Below are 19,254 nucleotides of genomic sequence, written 5' to 3'. Positions count from 1 at the left end.
TAAGGTGAAAATTGCAAGTTATAAACTGAAAGTTCATGAAGATAGTTCAAGATGGTTGATGGTATATTGCACACAGCTTGGGTCTAACTCCAGATGGAAAGGATAATAAAAAATATATAGATAATGGCAAATAATATCAGTACAGCCACAATGATCTCAATGAGACTCGCCACCATCCCTATCACCCTACTGTATTCTTTTCCATATAAATAGGTTCAATTAAAATAACTATATAAGAGCATCAATTTCAGAATATGTATGAATCCATAATCAGTTATGCATTATTTAATTTTAAAAATCTCATATAAAACTGTAGATTTAAAAATATGATTAACATAACGCTTTACATTTCTTGCAGAATGAGCAATAGTAATCATTAAAATATCTTAGTACTCAAAGTCAGGAAATATTTTCCTTTCTGGCTTCATGTTTTGAAACCCTACTCATCACTGCAAACATTTATATCAAGTACTAGTGGTGCCTTGCTCTCAACCTGTAACAGAGAGGCAGAGGCAGCCTTTCTGTTACTAGGTAATTTTCAACAATAAGCAAACAGTATTTTGGTGCCCCCCCCCCAACCAATCACTAATATATATTTTCTGTTTGTCGTGGGAGTTCTGTGTGCCATATTTGGTTCAATTCCCTCATTGGTGGAGTTCAGAATGCTCTTTGATTATAGGTGAATGATACATCCCAGTACCTACAACTCACATATGTCAAGGTCTATTTTCCCCCAAGAGCGCCTCAAGAGTGCCCCTGGGCAAAATCAACTATACTGCAAATGCTTAGTTTGTGTATAGCCGCCCCTGCAGAGAGGATATGGTAGGATCCAAAATGCTTATTCCCATCCAAAAGAACTCTCTAATTTCCTGTGATTTAGCTAGTGAACCAAAGAAAGAAAGAAAAGTCTCCTTGAGGTTCTGTCATCTTATTATTATGTTACGAGATAATCTCTGCCTCTTCTCTTTCCAATTACTATAAATGTTTTTGAAAAATCCAGTGGGAGTCAAGAGTAAAATGCTATGTCTCCATGTAGAAAATAAGCCATGTGGAATCTTCTCTATCATTCCTTAGGATCATGTGCATTGACAATATGCATGCGATTCTAAGAAGACCATCAAGATAAGAATAATATTATATTAAAGTCTGTAAAAAATACCCAGAGATTCCCTGAATGAGGGAATAAAGTGCATGGATCTCATATTGAATACGGTACAATAAGAGGTGGATAAAGCCCAGCCCCCTGGAAACTCCTACCTCACTGCCCAGTGAATCCAACCTGAGGTGGCAAAAAGTGTACAAAAGACTTTTTCTGCTTAGCATAGTGGGCGGTAAGAAATACTATTTTTAGAAATCTGGAAATAGTTGAAAAGTATGTTTCTCTAGACAATAAACCCTGAGTGTAGGAATCATGGACTGGTGAGAATGTTCACTGTTCATTGATTGTTTTGGCAAAATTCACTCTCTGTGGTTTTGCTTGCAAACAGGATCTTCAGGGTGAGAAAGAGGATTCTAGTGCAAGTAATTTTATCTTCTGCAAAGAAAATATTACGTGCACAGAATGTGTTGTTTTCTTCACAAAATTATCACATGCCATTTTGTGCAGAAAGTGTCCCAAGGTATGTATAATTTTCAAAGACTGTGCAGTTCTCAAAACCTCTTTTTGGTAGCAGTCAAACAACTTGTTAAAATTGCCTTTTGCTTCCTTTGAGAAGAAAAGAATGACATTTCTGGAAGGAGTTACCAATCCTTCTTCCCTCCCACTTCCTCTGAAACTAGAATGGGAAGAAGAAATTTCAACAGCATTTAAGAAATAATACAGAGATTACATCAAGTTCTTGTGAACTGAATTTATTTAAAAATTATATTACTTTTGCCTATAAAATTGGCTTTTTAAAAATAACCTTCCCAAAGTTTTGTACCATAAGACAATGTTAGTGAAGTTAAAAACAAAACCATAACTAGATAAAATTGAAACACTTCATAAAACTGGATGAACAATAACAGCAACAAAAATACTGCCTGATTGAAGAACATCAAAGAAGCTCAATCCTTCATAGGAAGAAATTACAAAATTGGGGTGCTGAGCCTAGAAAGACCCTGTTAGGTGTCCTCATATAGCATCCATCTTTGTAGTAGAATTCAAGTTCTCAGAAGATTATTGCAGTTGAAGAGAGGTTCATACAGAGGATGGTCATCCCTCAACTTCCTGGTTTCAAGCTAACATTTTTAGAGATAAGAACCAACAGCTTGAATTCGGCCTATAAATGGACTGACTAACATTTATTTATGTATTTATGTATTTATTTATTTATTTATTCCATACATTTCTACCCTACCCTTCTCCCCATAAGGGGACTCAGGATGGCCTCACATAAGCATCAAATGATGCTAACAACATATACACCATAACATTACAATTAAAACAGTAAAATCATTTTAAAAACATTATACAAAATCATCAATGCATTTATTTAAGAATACATTAATGTGCTAGTAAAGACAAAACCAAGCTGGGAGAATCCAATGTTGTAAATATTCCATTATCCACTGGATAATGGAGAAAGGCAGGGAGTTTCAGAAAAACATCTACTTCTGCTTCATTGACTATTCTAAAGCCTTTGACCGTGTGGATCATAATAAATTGTGGCAAGTTCTTGTTGGGATGGGCATACCAAGCCACCTTGTCTCTCTCCTGAGGAATCTGTACAAGGACCAAGTAGCAACAGTAAGAACTGACCACGGAACAACAGACTGGTTCAAGATTGGGAAAGGCGTACGGCAAGGCTGCATACTCTCACCCAACCTTTTGAACTTGTATGCAGAACACATCATGCGATGTGCAGGGCTTGAGGAATGCAAAGCTGGGGTGAAAATTGCTGGAAGAAACATTAACAACCTCAGATATGCAGATGACACCACTCTGATGGCCGAAAGTGAGGACGAGCTGAGGAGCCTTCTAATCAAGGTGAAAGAAGAAAGCGCAAAAGCCGGGTTGCAGCTAAACGTCAAAAAAACCAAGATTATGGCAACAAGAATGATTGACAACTGGAAAATAGAGGGAGAAAATGTGGAGGCCGTGACAGACTTTGTATTTCTAGGCGCAAAGATCACTGCAGATGCAGACTGTGGCCAGGAAATCAGAAGACGCTTACTTCTTGGGAGGAGAGCAATGTCCAGTCTCGATAAAATAGTAAAGAGTAGAGACATCAGACTGGCAACAAAGATCCGCCTAGTCAAAGCCATGGTCTTCCCTGTAGTCACCTACGGATGTGAGAGCTGGACCTTAGGGAAGGCCGAGCGAAGGAAGATAGATGCTTTTGAACTGTGGTGTTGGAGGAAAGTTCTGAGAGTGCCTTGGACTGCGAGAAGATCCAACCAGTCCATCCTCCAGGAAATAAAGCCCGGCTGCTCACTGGAGGGAAGGATACTAGAGACGAAGTTGAAGTACTTTGGCCACATCATGAGGAGACAGGAAAGCCTAGAGAAGAGAATTATGCTGGGGAAAGTGGAAGGCAAAAGGAAGAGGGGCCGACCAAGGGCAAGATGGATGGATGGCATCCTTGAAGTGACTGGACTGACCTTGAAGGAGCTGGGAGTGGTGACGGCCGACAGGGAGCTCTGGCGTGGGCTGGTCCATGAGGTCACGAAGAGTCGGAGACGACTGAACGAATGAACAACAACAAAATATTCCAAAATTCCTTTCCATATTGCCGCTATCCTCTAGTTGAATGCCTGGTCCCAGAGCCAGGTCTTCAATTGTCTTCTGAAGGACAGGAGGGAGGTGGCCAGCCTGATGTCCTTAGGGAGAGAGTTCCACAGATGGGGGGCCACTGCTGAGAAGGCCCTGTCTCTTGTCCCCACCAACCGCATTTGTGAGAATGGTGGGATCAAGAGCAGAGCCTCTCCTGATGATCTTAAACTACGTGATGGTTCATAGCAGGAGATACGTTCGGACAAGTAATCTGGGCCAGAACCGTTTAGGGCTAACATGTCGTGTAAGACAGAACATCCACAAGCAATAAAAAGCAATCAACTAGTTAAGTGGACAAACATAGCAGATATGTTTCAACTGAGTTTATGAGGCAATATGTCTTCTTGTCAGTACCATTTGAGATTGCAGGCTGGTGCTCTCAGAAGAATATCAATTACAGTATTTGTAATTTATAATCTTATTATAACATTATGCCAGTTTTGACTTCAAGGAAAGTACCATTTTTACAGGAAAGAAAGCTTTTGGAAGCGAGTCAAATCAATTAACAGAAAGGTTTGGAGAAAGAAAAACTATATTTTAAGTTTGTGAAAATGCCAAGGTAGAACCTTCAAAGTTCGACATTATCATGCATAACAAATTTTGTTCAGGGCTAGGAAGGGGGTTAATACAATGAGTTAGTTCAGTGGCCACAAGGTTAATGAATCAGCCAGCTAGTGGGAATCAGCCCATTAGACTTGCTGGGGGATTTTAAAACTGGAAACCTATCAAAACTACTTTTTGTTTCAAGCCTCTAAAAGGAGTAGAGTAACTGCATATTCAAAGACCTTAGCCATGACATGAGAGCTGGATGAGCAGACAAAGGCCAAGATTTGCAAGAGGGGAAGGACAATTAGTTTAGTTAGAAGTTATGTTTGTTTTGTATTTCCTCTTTGGCAAGGTAATACTATGTTAATTGCATATGATTTTGACTGATATAGGAAGCTGAGAGTGCCTACTATCCATATGATAATTGCAACACACTTCCAGGTTTCTGATTGTAGTATTTTCTTATACATAAAACATAAGATAGTTTCAAAGATTAAACTCTTCCTTCTCCAGCAAAGGAAGGGAGATACAGATGCATTACAAGGCGAGGGGTTCTTCAATACCTTCTGGTGAACGCTAAGGAAGAAAGGGAGCAGTGTTGGCAGTGAGCACCAAGGAATAACTTGCTAACCACAGTCTATTCCATAAAGAACCTGAAGATCAGCTTTGAAAACATGGATATCTTTTTCTTCTTTCATTCCCACAGTTTGAACAATCCTCCTTGGTACATGGTGATCAAAACAATTCAAGGTAACTCATACACTCTCAAAACTTTCATATGCTTTGAATTCTGTGCATTTCTACATCAGAGAAGAGTTTTCAAATGTATATTCATGCAATGTTCATCCAGTGATTGATATCTCAACTTATATTTTGCTGGTACAATGGGCCCTTTGCATCCAAGGATTCATTGATCTACTGCTTGTAAATATTTTTTTTTTACAATTATTCACAAAAGCAGATGTTTTTGCTATTTTATATAGGGGACATAATTTCACTACATTATTGAATATAATGGGATTTGATATCTCTATTTATATTTTGCTGGTACAATGGGCCCTTTGCACCCAAGGATTCAATGATCTACTGCTTGTAAATACATTTTTAACATTTATTCACAAAATCAGATGTTTTTGCCATTTTATATAAGGGACATAATTTCACTTCATTATTGAATATAATGGGATTTGAATATCCATGGATTTTTGTATCAATTGAAGATTCCTGGAACCAAATCCCAACAAAAATAGAAAGAACTTGAATATCACCTGCATCACGTATGTTGCAAAGGTTGGTTTTAGCTATGGCAGGAACATGTTCTACTTTATTCTGACAACAGGGTGAGTATTCCTATTACTGATAAATTATCTTTAGCCTTTTCAGATAAACAGTAAGTTACATCCTGGTTCATTTTCATGGAAAATGAACAAAATCTGGCTACCAGTATTTAAAACCTCTAAAATTAGAACAGCACAACAACAGAGAGGAAACAAACAAGGACATCTAATCACCTCTCAACAAAAGATTGCTCCAGGCACTGCCAAGCAATCAAATGCTAATCAAGGTGATCAGTTGAAACATTCACACCTACCTCCAACAGACAAGAGTCCTTTGTCCCACCCTGGTCATTCAACAGATATATAAACCCTTTTTCCTAGTTCCAACAGACCTCACTACCTCTGAGGATGCTCGCCATAGATGCAGGCGAAATGTCAGGAGAAAATGCCTTTAGAACATGGCCATATAGCCCGAAAAAAACCTACAACAACCCGATAAGTTACATCAATGTTCCTGGCTACCATAGTGTTTGCTCCTTTTCTTTGGAGTTTGGAGCAACAAAAACAAGAAAGACAACTTTTGATAGGAATCTCTAGTGCCAGGGTGAGTGAGATAATTTCCTATTGATATTTGGGGACACCCCTCCTCCCAAATTTTCTCTCATAGCACGATGTACTGTTGAAATCTTCATAAGAACCAAAATCTAAATAATCTGGAAAGAAGACAGCAGACTCAAGCCTCAAGAAATACCCATCTTTGTTTACCATCACAATATACATCACCAAAGGATATTGTGCCTAGCTGGTCAAGTGAGTTTTGATTTTCAGAAAGGAACACACTTACTCTTGCCTTGTAATTAGCATCAATGAGCTATTCCCACATAAGTGATAGTTGCTGGGATGGAAAAATGAAATAATATATTTCACTTGTTGAACAACCTATAATAATGCATCGAGCTACAGCAGACCTTCAAAGTTAGACATTATCATTCATAAGGTTTCTTCCACATTTTAAAAGTATGATTGATGGGACACTTCACTCGGCTTGAGAAATATTTGCTAATTAATAGATGGATGGATCTATTTATTCTTCAGTATAATTTCAGACAGTTTATTTTGGTTCCAATTCTCCTATCTTCCAAGTCCAAACCTTCTCACCTGGACCAATCCAATATATCGGCAAATAAGCCACCATTATAGCAGTGAAGTGAAACCATATGCTGGAATAAGATACGAGAATATATTTTAGTTTCATTAATGTTTTAGTTAGGTCTTGCAGAACATTGTTGAACACAAGGAATGCTACTTTGGGGGCTTGTATCGCTCTACCAATTATTTATGTCGACATTGTTTAATCAATGCTAATGACTGCCTTATATCTAAAAGTATTTATACTTAAACATAAAGACATTATCCCCACTGACTGGATGCAATTAGTCTCCAGAGGCCATTAGTGGGGTTATTATTTAACAATGTTAACAATGGAGATTATCATGATTTAAGATAAGATGTTGGCAATAATGTGCAATTAGGAGATAACTTTTTCACTTAAAACATAACACCCTGAGGTTATCATTTGCAAGAGCAAAAGGATGTGCTATCAACTTCATCCAGAAATACCTCTGCAAATGTAGTGCTCTGTATAAAGGACACACACACACATATTGCTTTATCTGTTAAACTGGTTTTTCTTCTATTTTGATTCAAGATAACTAATGGTGATAAGAGACAAAAGTAGTGACAGATAGTGGAATTAAAGCTGTTCTTCCCCTTCTTCCCTCTTATGAAACAAAGCTCCATTTCTCCTGTTGTTTGTGATAGCAAAACAGGAGCCAAATAGTCCTGTCCTCCATCAATTCCCCACACAGTATCGCATCTTTATCGTCCTCCTCTACCAAAGAAAATTGAGATCCTACATGAACCGTGGGTGATCACTAGAATACCTCCTTTTCTCAAATGCCTAATTCACTATATGCAGTAGCAAAGTTTATTAATTAACCCTTTCAGAAGGCTCTTCCAATAAGAGTTCATGTAGAGGATGTTAACAACCAACCAACAGCACTAAAATAATTAATATGTATGATATACAACCTTCCAGATAATTTTGCTTCAGCGAGCCAGTTCAAGCGCTACGCCCGTCATCGTTGGTAAAGATTCTGGGAGCCCTTTTGGACCCTCTGCTGATGATGGAGGCTCAGGTCTCCGCTGTTAGCAGAACCGCCTTTTTTCATCTGCAGCTGGCTAGACGGCTTGCCCCCTATCTGTCCAGGGATGACTTAGATACGGTGATCCAGGCCACGGTCATCTCAAGACTGGACTACTGTAAAACCTCTACATTGGCCTTCCTTGTCGGTGATCTGGAAGCTCAAGTTGCTACAAAATGCAGCTGCTCAGCTTCTTGCGAGAGCTCCAATGAGATGCCACATAACACCAATCTTACTGAAGCTGCATTGGTTACCAATTGAGCACCAGATCACTTTCAAAGTTATGGTACTTACTTTTAAGGCCTTATATGGTCTGGGGCTGATGTACCTGAGGGACCGCCTCACCCCCTACCAACCCCAGAGATCCCTTCATTCTGAGGACCAAGATTTATTGGAAGTTCCCAGTTTTAAGACCTTGCATCTAACAGCAACCAGACGCAGAGCCTTTACAACAGTGGCACCATTACTCTGGAACACTCTGCCACCTGAAGTCTGTGCCTTGCGGGACTTATCAGCATTCCGCAGGGCATGTAAGACATATTTGTTTTGACAGCCTTTTGATCTTTGATATTGCTGTTTTTTAAAAATTGTTTTAGATTTTAGTCTGTTCTTGTAAGCAGCTACGAGCCCTAGGGGAATGGCGGCATATAAGTTTGAATAATGAATGAATAAATAAAAAGATTGGGAACAGATTGTGAATGAGAATTTTCCATTAGCAATGGTCTTGAGCTATTCTCATAGCTATAAAGATGGAGGTGAATTACCCTGCACATCAAATATATTTGATTTGGTTCTGTGTCATATAAACTTGGTGATTAAGAGTTTAGGTGTTGGCATAGTCTATATAAAATCCATAGGTTGTGTGTGTGTGTGTGTGTGGGGGGGTCTACCAATTGGTGTAAGTGGATGTTGGAACCCATTTAGCTGAAGGACTCTGTTGATTTCCTATGTTGCAGATTGCCCACTGCACTGACGCACCAAAGCTTACCTTAAAGCAATTACGTGTTCCAGTTTTTGTGCCAGAAGTAGTATCCTTCTTGTCATTTCTTGTTCTTTCTTTTTTAAATGTTTGCACATCAAAGTTTTGGAACCATTTCTCAGCAACCATAGCCAGGAAGAAATTATTGTATACAATTGTACCTGTATGGTTGCTCAGATTTTGTAGTTGATTAATACCTCTTTGCTCTTGATAGCCTTTCCTATACCTCCATCACCTTCACTCAATTCAATCTGTTACTTCTTTCGGAGCTTTTAAGTCACAAATAGGACAACAGAAAAGGTAAATGATCATCTATGAACTGAAGTGGCTTTGCATGTGTGCTTCAGGGAAGGAGGGGATTGTACTAACTGCAAGTGAGTACCTGCGAGTTCCTATAATTTTCAGGGCTCAATGCCCCCCTCTTTCCCAGAACAAGATTAGATTATGAGAGAAGTAAAATCAAATAAGTGATAATGTAGGCCAGGAAAGTAGCAAGGATGGAAATAATTGTGTTAAACTTCTTTCTCCTTTCTTCAATTATTCCCCATTTCCCTATAATGTGCTTTGCCTGAGGAAACACGTAAGTTTATGGTGAAACTACCCACCACATCTGCCTGTTCAAATGAATTTACTCTGTTTTAGGAGCCCTCTAATTTTAGGAGTTTTTATTCTTGCTTAATCTGTTCAAGTGAGAAGAAAACTCCCATGCTCTTTCAGCCTCATCAGATGGGGTAATTTTAGCATCGTAGGATGCTTTCATCCCATCTGGGGGAGAGACCGACAATGAACATTACACAACATTGTGTGACACCTGGCATAGACCATGCCCCCAACCAGACTGAAAGCACTGCCAGACGCTTCTACCCCAACATGGAAGGCTTCCCATGTTGTGCTGTCTCCAATGGAGCTATAATGGAGTCAGCACGGGGGCCTCCTAGCAAGGACAATGCTTTCCCCGTGTTATGGGGAAAGTGCTGCCAAGAGGGAGCTGTGCGCAGGGTGACAGATTTGCCCCACTGTTTTCTCTTTCCTCGCAAATGTCCGGAGACACTTCACCAGGGCTTTCTGGTGAGGTGCTTAGTGGCCTGTGGCTAGACCAGCAGGCAGAGGTCCAGGCTCTGTAGGTGGAAGTCCTGTGAATTGCTATCTCCAAAATGAAACTTTCCAACTGGTTTTCCTCTGAATCCACACTTCTTCCCCTCCCCTCTTTCTCCCGGGTATTATTTTCACTAGCCAACCCTATTAATCCCCATGCCAAGTGGAGCTTCTTTTACTCAATGAAATAACATTTTAAGAACCATTACAATAATTAATAAGAATAACTAATAATCTCTTATTAAACTTTCCATTACAATCTGTCATAATCAACATCTTATTTGAATCCTATGCTGGAACTACAATTCTTAACAATCTGAAAATTTCCCCATAGCATATTCGGGTTTAAGATTCAGTACATCTTGAACTGTGCTAGCAACATCTAAATGAGAGTAGCCTTCCTTACCTCCTGAGTTAATGCTTCTCTTAGATTCTGTGAAAAGATGTATATTTAGGTTTTTTTCTGTATGACTGTTTTTGTCAGCCATTACACATCTCATGGTCATTAGAGATGGGCTGATTGGTGGATGAAACAAAAGTATGGTGAGCTGAAAATACTGCTGTTTAATGCCAGATTGGTAAATGGTAAAACTGCTGTCATTCACGATCTGACCCTGACTGTATTACAGGGACTAGGCTGGATGAGGTGTGTGGGTGCGGGATAATCCATCCCATCATTACCTACCAGGATTTCTTGTGCAACAACAAAAAAAGTGGTAAGATTGGGGTGTTTATATGGTCTAATCCATTTATTTCAGTTCAGTGTGCTACAGAAAAGTTTACTTAATTCTAAGGTTAAAATATTTTTAAATTTACAAATAGAAATGGATTGGATTTTACTTGCATCCAAGCAGTCCTCTTTCATTTTACATCAGACAGCACCCAGAAGTTCCTCATTTGTCCCATGAAACTGAACTTTTGATCTCTTAACCATGGGATTTTTGATGGATCTATTTACTAAACAAAATACATAAACTAAACAAGTTTTTGGTAGGATGGTTGAGAAAAGAGATTTTCAAAGAGTCATGTCGTTTTTTTGTTCTCTCCCTATTTCACAACAAGGACACGGAACAGGGGGTATTTAATGTCCTTTAATGAAGGCTTTACTTACATAGCAGTTTCCCCTTCTTATGACATAAATACAACTGAATTAAATTTAATTCCGTTTTTAATATTAAAAACACAAATAAAGAAAACAACAATACTTATAATTGAAAATGAAAACAAATTGAATTAGTTGTAGCTTGTTAACAATTGACTAAAGGCATTAACATAGTTCAGCTAACATAGGGTGATTCCAGACAGGGCTTAAACTTGTGCCAAAATGGGTTTTCAAAAAATCCTTTCAGTGCAGGTTTAAGACTCCTCTGCCCTCCAAAAACCTAGCTTTCCCTGGAGGCAGGGGTGTTAACATGCCATGAAAATGAAAAGTGGAAATTAAGAGGGCGAGAAGAATTGGAGATTAATGATTGGTTTCAATATCACCAATTGCATGAAAGATACAAAAAAGACATGAGGATTGGATTTGCAACCAAAGCATCAGAATTGGAAAGAATATGGGAAAAGGGGGATAAGGGGTTAATCTCTAGATTATACAAATACATATTAAGCTATAACATGGAGGACAACAGAGTCAAGACAGTAATGATATCCTGGGCCAAGGACCTAGGCAGACCAATAGAAATGGATAACTGGGAATGCCCATGGAATAAAGAATTCAAATTTACATTACCGGGTTCAATTAGGGAGAATCAATATAAAATGTTTTATAGGTGTTATATCACTCCGGCAACATTGGCTAAAACAGACAAATCACAACAAGGTATTTGCTGGAGATGCAGGAAATAGAAAGGGACATTCCTCCATATGTGGTGGACCTGTGTGATCATACAGGAATTTTGGGATAAGGTAATTAAGGAGACAAATAAAATGTTACATAACAAGCTTTGCAGTGCCAAGATTGACCATAGCCAAAGACTGGAAAGGGGGAAAGGGTTTAACCAAAAAGGATTGGAGGGAAAGAATGCAAGAATATATGTTAGTGGCCAGACTAATTTATAACAGGAGAAATAAAAGCAATGAGAACTTTTAAGAAAAATGGAAGTTGGCCATGGCATATCTGAATAGAGAGTCAGTAATATAGAGGCGCTCCATTAGGAATTTAGGTTTACCATGAATAAGGATAGATAAATAGGCTTAAAGGCTTCATAGTGGTTCGGTGTGGAAAGTCATGGTGAAGGGTGCATGGGTGTGGGGAAGAGGTTTTATTTTGTTTGGGATAGGGGCTTTGGGATGAGTGTATGGTCTGCTGTGTGTATAATGCTATGTGCTGATTTTCTGAATGTTATGGGAAAAAATTGAATACAAAGCTTTGACTGAAAGTAGTGGAAAACAGGCAGAAATAGCAAGTCTGTGTGTATTAAGTTATGTAAATGATAATAATTTGTACTCAGTGTCAAAATTAACTGGTAGATAGGTATGTACACATCAAAAATATTGTTACCTGATTGTATTTATTTATTTATTTATCTATTTACGACATTTATATGCCGCTCTTCTCACCCCGAAGGGTACTCAGAGCGGCTTACAAGGTATATATACATACAATATATTATTAACATAGTACAATATCAGTTTTAAATATTGCTATATTGCACTATATCAATTATACTGTAATATTATTAGTAATATTACATGTAATATAAATATATAATTATATTATCATATTATTATTATTATTATTAGTATTATATTGCATTACAATATTATATCTGCCACGATTTGCTTTTCTGTTATGTACCATAATCAAAATAAACAGTTTTATTTTTTAAAAGAACAAAAAAATGCCATCCTGATAAAAATTAGGGTGGCATGCAGCCACCCCAAAGCTGGCCAAAATAATACCTAAAAAGAAAGTTCAACTTACCTGATCACCATTATGTTGCTCCTTGTGCCAGGACGTTCAAGGAAATAAGGTGCCAGGAGATTGGGGGGGGGGGAGAGATTTTACTCCCTTCCCCCATCTCCTGGAGTGAGGAGGAACATGATGGTGGCCAGGTAACTTTACATTTCTTTTCAGGGTTATTTTGAGGTTTGGGGGGAAGGCTCCTAGAGCCAACAAAACCGAGATGGCTTTGTGGACAGGGTGCGGGGTCCTGTGACATGGTTCCTGGACCCAATCCACACAGGATGCACAACTGGTAAGACCGAGATTTTACCATAACAAGGTATTTAATTAATTTGGAACAAAGCAGGAAACCCCTGCTTTGTTCCTAATTAATTCGGTTTTACTGGAGATGTTGTTTGGACAGCTCAGGTAAAACCAAGACAGATCTCACTTTTAAGGCTTGTCTGGATGGGCCCTTAGTCATCTTCAGAACTAACAAAAGAGGGACTCTTGTCACTTCATAAAGAAAATGAATTAAAAAGTGAAGTACCTCTTAAATTTTGCAGACTTTTCACATGCAGAGCGAGCCAGAAAAGCCTTCCTTTTTCACTTTCATATGGAAAAAGGTAACACAAAGATCAGTTTAACACTGATATTAACGAATAATAACTATGCTTGGACAAGAACCCAGAGGGAAGAAAAGCAAGACTTACATGTCAAATTAAATACTACTGTTAGTTCTAACAGCTGCGAGATGCAGTCAGTTCTATTTATAATTGTATGAGCCTGACAAAATACTCTGGTATCTGAAATCGTATCTCCAAGGAAATAACATGATGAGTGTCAAGAACAAGAATTCTACATAATGATAACAAAAGCCTCGAGCTATATATGCCCCCGTGTACCAGATCACCTGTCAATATCATACTGAAATTCTATCAAAAGCCATGCAATTCTATTAGCGCTTCCATTGATGGTGGTCTCTATGGATGATGCATTTGTTTTTCCACTTCTCTTTGGAAGATTGACTTTGCACTGAGATTCCACTGAGAAAAAATTATTGTTATGATTTATTTATTGCAAACGCATAAACGTGGAAAGAACTGTCAATTGAATATGAAATATAGCAGCGAAGTCACACGACATAATTCTCCAAGCTGTCTCTCACTTTAATAACTATGTGCTATAAGTCAGAAAATATAAATTAAATGTTTCTATTAGACAAGGAACAAGTAATTACAATTGGACTTAGCAGTAGGAAATGAAACATTAAATATTTCTAAATGAAATTCTGTCTTCAAAAAAGGATGTGGATTAATAAATATATGCTTCAGCAACAGAAAGCACAAAAGAAACAAAAGTTTAAGTAGATACCTTTTCCTCATTATAATTCTTTCAGGAGTGAATTTCCCTTCGGAGGGTTAGATTTCTCTCACTTCCTGTTGTCTCACCTCCATTCTTAACTATAAGTTGTAAGTTGAATGTTTGCAACTCAGAGACTACCTGTAGTAAATTATCCATGTTGTAAGAATCATAAAAAGACACTTGTAGGCAAAATAAAGATTCGGTTGTTGTAGGTTTTTTCAGGCTATATGGCCATGGTCTAGAAGGAGAGAATGCTTCTAAACCATGGCCATATAGCCCGAAAAAACCTACAACAACCCAGTGATTCTGGCCATGAAAGCCTTCGACAATACAAAATAAGGATTTTTAATCTATTTTTTTGTTGTGTCAGGAGCGACTTGAGAAACTGCAAGTTGCTTCTGGTGTGAGAGAATTGGCCGTCTGTAAGGATGTTGCCCAGGAGACACCCGGATGATTTGATGTTTTTAGCATCCTTGTGGGAGCTTCTCTCATGTCCCCACATGAGGAGCTGGAGCTGATAGAGGGAGCTCATCCGCCTCTCCCCGGATTCGAACCTGCGACCTGTCGGTCTTCAGTCCTGCTGGCACAGGGGTTTAACCCACTGTGCCACCGGGGGCTCCAAAAATTAGGATTATGCCCTGATTTATCACAGCTGACGTCTACTAACCATTTTTAAAGTGGTCAATTATTATTCAAGATTAATACTTGATCCAGAGTTCATGGCAATTAAAGTAAAGTTGATACCTGAGGGTAAGGCCATTCTCTGTACATTGGATAGACTGATTGATAGTTGAGAATTACTCAAAGAGTATTGGTAAGAATCCTCCAATGAACTTGACAAGAGGCTAGCTTAAAAGAATGGAAGTCAGACAGCTGTGTGTTTCATCACTTTGCAGTTGTTTTGTACTCCATCGTATATGCCGCCAAGGATAGTAATCTCAGGGTTTTTTTTAGGTTTTTAGGGCAGTATGGCCATGTTCTAGAAGCATTCTCTCCTGACATTTCACCTGCATCTATAGCAGGCATTCTCAGAGGTTGTTTGAAACTAGGAAAATTGGGTTTATCTATCTGTGGAAGGTCCAGGGTGGGAGAAAGAACTCTTGTCTATTGGAGTGAGGTGTGAATATTTCAATTGGCCACCTTGATTAGCATTTGATGGCCTGACAGTTTTTAGGTGTGCCATGTTCCTGCCTGGGGGAATTCTTTGTTGTGAGGTGATTAGATGTTCCTGTTTGTTTCTTCTCTGGAGTTCCCCTGTGTTTGAGTTTTCTTTTTTATTTACTGACTAGCTGTACCCTGCCACGCGTTATTGTGGCCCTCAGAAAAGAGAGGAATTCCAGTTGAAGCAATAGACAGAAGGGACATATGTAAAATGAGGTAACCAAGCTTCTTTCAAAAATAAAATGAAATTGAGGTACTTAGACAGCAATAGGTTAAATGTTTTTGAATATTTGCATAGAACTGTAATTTAAGATAAGACTGTCTAACTCTGATTAAATCATTATTGTGGAGGTTGAAAGAGTGTAGCTTACAACTCAGGGCAGAGACCACTTCAAATAAATGGACCCTGCTGAAATGTAGAATGAAACTGAAAGGATGCCAAAAAAGACATACATTAACCATGTATGTCTTTATACAAGCAACTGTTCCCCTTCCCCCTCAGAATGAGAGTGAGAAAGAATTTTGCTCCCTTCAAATGAAGGGAGAGAGCAAAAGTAGTCCCGGCATGGCATGAGGGGCTACTGGATGGCTGTGGTTTTTCTCCATCTGTTTTCTTTGCCCAGGTGGTTTCCTTGTCCTGGCCGTGTCCTTCTTCCATGCCTGTTGCCTTGGCGGCAGCAGGCACACATAATCCATGGGCCCAGGTGGTTGGCTTACCCCTCTCCTGCTCCAGTCGTTGTGACATCAGTGGGTGTGGGGCTGGTGGGCAGCTGTGGTTTTTCTCTGCACCGGGCTTGTTTTCTTTGCTTGTTTTCTTTGCCCCAGAGTTCCCGTTTCCTTTGTCCTGGGTGTTTTCCTTGCCCCAGCCGAGTTCTTCAGCCATGCCCGTTGCCGTGGATTTTTCATTAAATATCCCGAAATTACTCACATCAGACACAGCTTCTACCAAACAGATGGGATCCATCTTTCAGATTCAGGTAACAGCCAGTTTTTGTGTGATCTGCAAACTGGTATTCAGGTTGTTTTAGGGCTTGGTGGGGGATAGGGGCTATGCAGCCTCTTGCCCGTAAACTGTGATGGGAAAATGGGGCACATATCGGTGTGCACCTATGACATCCCTTTGTAGGCTATGAATGGGAATCCTCATCTATCAATAAATGATTTGAGGGAGACTTCTGGTCTCAATATTTCTGGAATTGGATTGGAATTCTCCACCCATTTCCCCGTTGGAAGCAACATTTGGTTGTAGCCGAGGACCATGGGGTCTCATCCTTGATTTATGATGATGGGGTCTCTGATGGCTGCTCCCTAGGTTTCATTACACACCAAGTTCATGCCCTTAAATTGATTTGCAGTTCACATAGAGATTGGTTGGTAACATATAGTAAAAGTTGTCCATAGTTTAATCCACACAGTTGTGTTGTCTCATTATTTCACTGGTTGGAGAGCAAATAACTTTCATTATTATACACATTTACAAGGCTGCTTTTGGGTTGCAAGAAGACTTTCATAATTGCACAGTATTCAGCACAAAACACACAATTTTTGAATGTCACTGGCAACTCTGTGTCTGGCCCCAATTTACTCTATTTTCAGGTAAACAAGGTCCAGACTATTTCCAAACTGTCTCTGACATTTCAACTTGCTTATTAAATACCAACTTTATGCAGCGGCATTTTAAAAGTTTGTGGAGGAAGGTGCCAAATGTTTTCAGGAAGCTTTAACCAGTGTTATTATTTGTACTTCCCTTCCCTTCTGTTGTGATTTGTAATTTGGGGGTATATGCAACCTTTTCTATTTGTAAAGCCTACAAGGAAAATTGTTATGGCACTTGGTGGCTAGTTGCATGTTATTTCCCACTACTTTTTGTGATATAATGAAAATGATTCTGCATATAATGGTTCCAGTAATATGACTGTCTGCTAAACAAAAATCCAATAAAAATGTAAAAACAAAATTGTAAGCCTATAAAAATGTAATGAGGTATTACGATGCCAAATGTTCATGTTTGTGATCTATATCCTTTCAACTGAAAGCAGCAAAAGTGAAGCAAGAGAAAGAAAACACACAATTTTTATATCTTCCATTTTGTGGTGCTCACTTCACCATCTTTTTAATGGAACTGGTTAAAAATGAAACAACTTAATTTATAAAACAACAGTTTTATAAATGATTATAGTTCAGTTATAAAAGATTTCTTTTTCTTTTTCTTCTCTTATGCATTTAAAAACTATAATTGCATAAATCTGGTTTTTTTAAGAAGGCAAAAACACTGAACAGTTGTCTATGGCAAGAAAATTGTAGGGAAATGATGTTTTTTTAATCCAGAGGAAAATGTATTTGATGTTTAAATTGAGATGAATTGGCAATAGAAGCTATTGTCTTGCTGTTATATAAGACAGATGATAGAACTCAAATGAAGTTCGGTAAATGGAAGCAACAGCAGTTATGTACAATGCAGCAATGGGGAAAATATGTGGTTATATTTTACTATAAAATATTTTATTGAAAAAGTTCTTTTTTTGTTGTTGTTGTGTCAGGAGCTACTTGAGAAACTGCAAGTCGCTTCTGGTGTGAGAGAATTGGCCGTCTGCAAGGACATTGCCCAGGGGACGCCCGGATGATTTGATGTTTTATCATCCTTGTGGGAGGCTTCTCTCATGTCCCTGCATGAGGAGCTGGAGCTGATAGAGGGAGCTCATCTGCCTCTCCCCGGATTCGAACCTGCGACCTGTCGGTCTTCAGTCCTGCCAGCACAGGGGTCTAACCCACTGCGCCACTGGGGGCTCCATGAAAAAGTTCTAAAAGAATCTTAAAAAGAGGTTCCTTTGGAAAACCAGTAAACCTTTGCTGAGGACCACAACAGTAATGAAATTTTTAAAATTATTTGGGTTACTTAATTTGTTTGGCAGAATGGACCTTGATAAACTGATTTAGCTGTATATTAATTGAGGTATGAAGGTGTTACAGGACTGTCCTTTCTTTTAGTAGGTTTGCTTTAGAATTTTGGAGCTATTCTATATTGTATTGTACTCTTTGTGTTTGACTGGATGGTTGCAGTGCATTCAGAAAAGTGACTCTGAAAACATGATAAAATGTACTCTGGGTCCTCTAGTACTAAACCATCACTTATGCTCTGGTGTTGGGTGTAGGAATGTTGTGTACCTTACACTTGCTATGATTTTTGCTAGACAATTATTGAAAAAAATACTTTAGGCTATGTTTTAGGTGAGGAGGACAGAATGGAATGAAGACAAGAAGGAGTAGCTCAAACTGATAGCAATCAAATGAGAATAGTGAAATACAGTCCACATTTTTAAACTTCTACAGAGATGAGACTGGAGATCAGTTGTGATCCACACAGACAAGAAAATATTCCTCTTTAACCTCCTATGCTGACAAGGAGGGCTAAAACGGTGGTAACACAAGAAAACAACTTTCTGGATACTTGGGATTTATACTATTTTATTTATTTGTTGTGTCAGGGCAACCAGTCAATTATATTATATTTCTAACAGAACAAGGCAAACAGACAAAATATAAAATTTGTGAGTTTAGTAGTTGATTAAATGTCCTTTGACCAGTAGCTGGCCACTTGGAGTGCTTCTGGTGTTGCTGCAAGAAGGTCCTCCATTGTGCATGTGGCAGGGCTCAGGGTGCATTGCTGCAGGTGGTCAGTAGTTTGCTCCTCTCCACACTCGCATGTCGTGGATTCCACTTTGTGGCCCCATTTCTTGAGGTTGGCTCTGCATCTTGTGGTGCCAGAGTGCAGTCTGTTCAGCGCCTTCCAAGTTGCCCAGTTTTCTGTGTGCCCAGGGGGGTGTCTCTCATTTGGTATCAGCCATTGGTTGAGGTTCTGGGTTTGAGCCTGCCACTTTTGGACTCTCGCTTGCTGAGGTGTTCCAGTGAGTGTCTCTGTAGATCTTAGAAAACTATTTCTAGATTTAAGTCGTTGATGTGCTGGCTGATACCCAAACAGGGGATGA

The 19,254-nt window shown here is 38.9% G+C and overlaps 1 protein-coding gene across 4 annotated transcripts in view; it reads right to left on the bottom strand.

Annotated features, from left to right (window-relative positions):
• Positions 1–19,254, bottom strand: part of PCDH15 (protocadherin related 15) — a 1,134,710-nt gene that overhangs the window by 756,911 nt on the left and 358,545 nt on the right. The gene's annotated exons all lie outside the window — the stretch shown is intronic.

This window comes from Anolis sagrei, chromosome 3 (assembly GCF_037176765.1).
Source record: "Anolis sagrei isolate rAnoSag1 chromosome 3, rAnoSag1.mat, whole genome shotgun sequence".
NCBI lineage: Eukaryota > Metazoa > Chordata > Lepidosauria > Squamata > Dactyloidae > Anolis > Anolis sagrei.
This window is presented reverse-complemented; position numbering and strand designations above follow the sequence as displayed.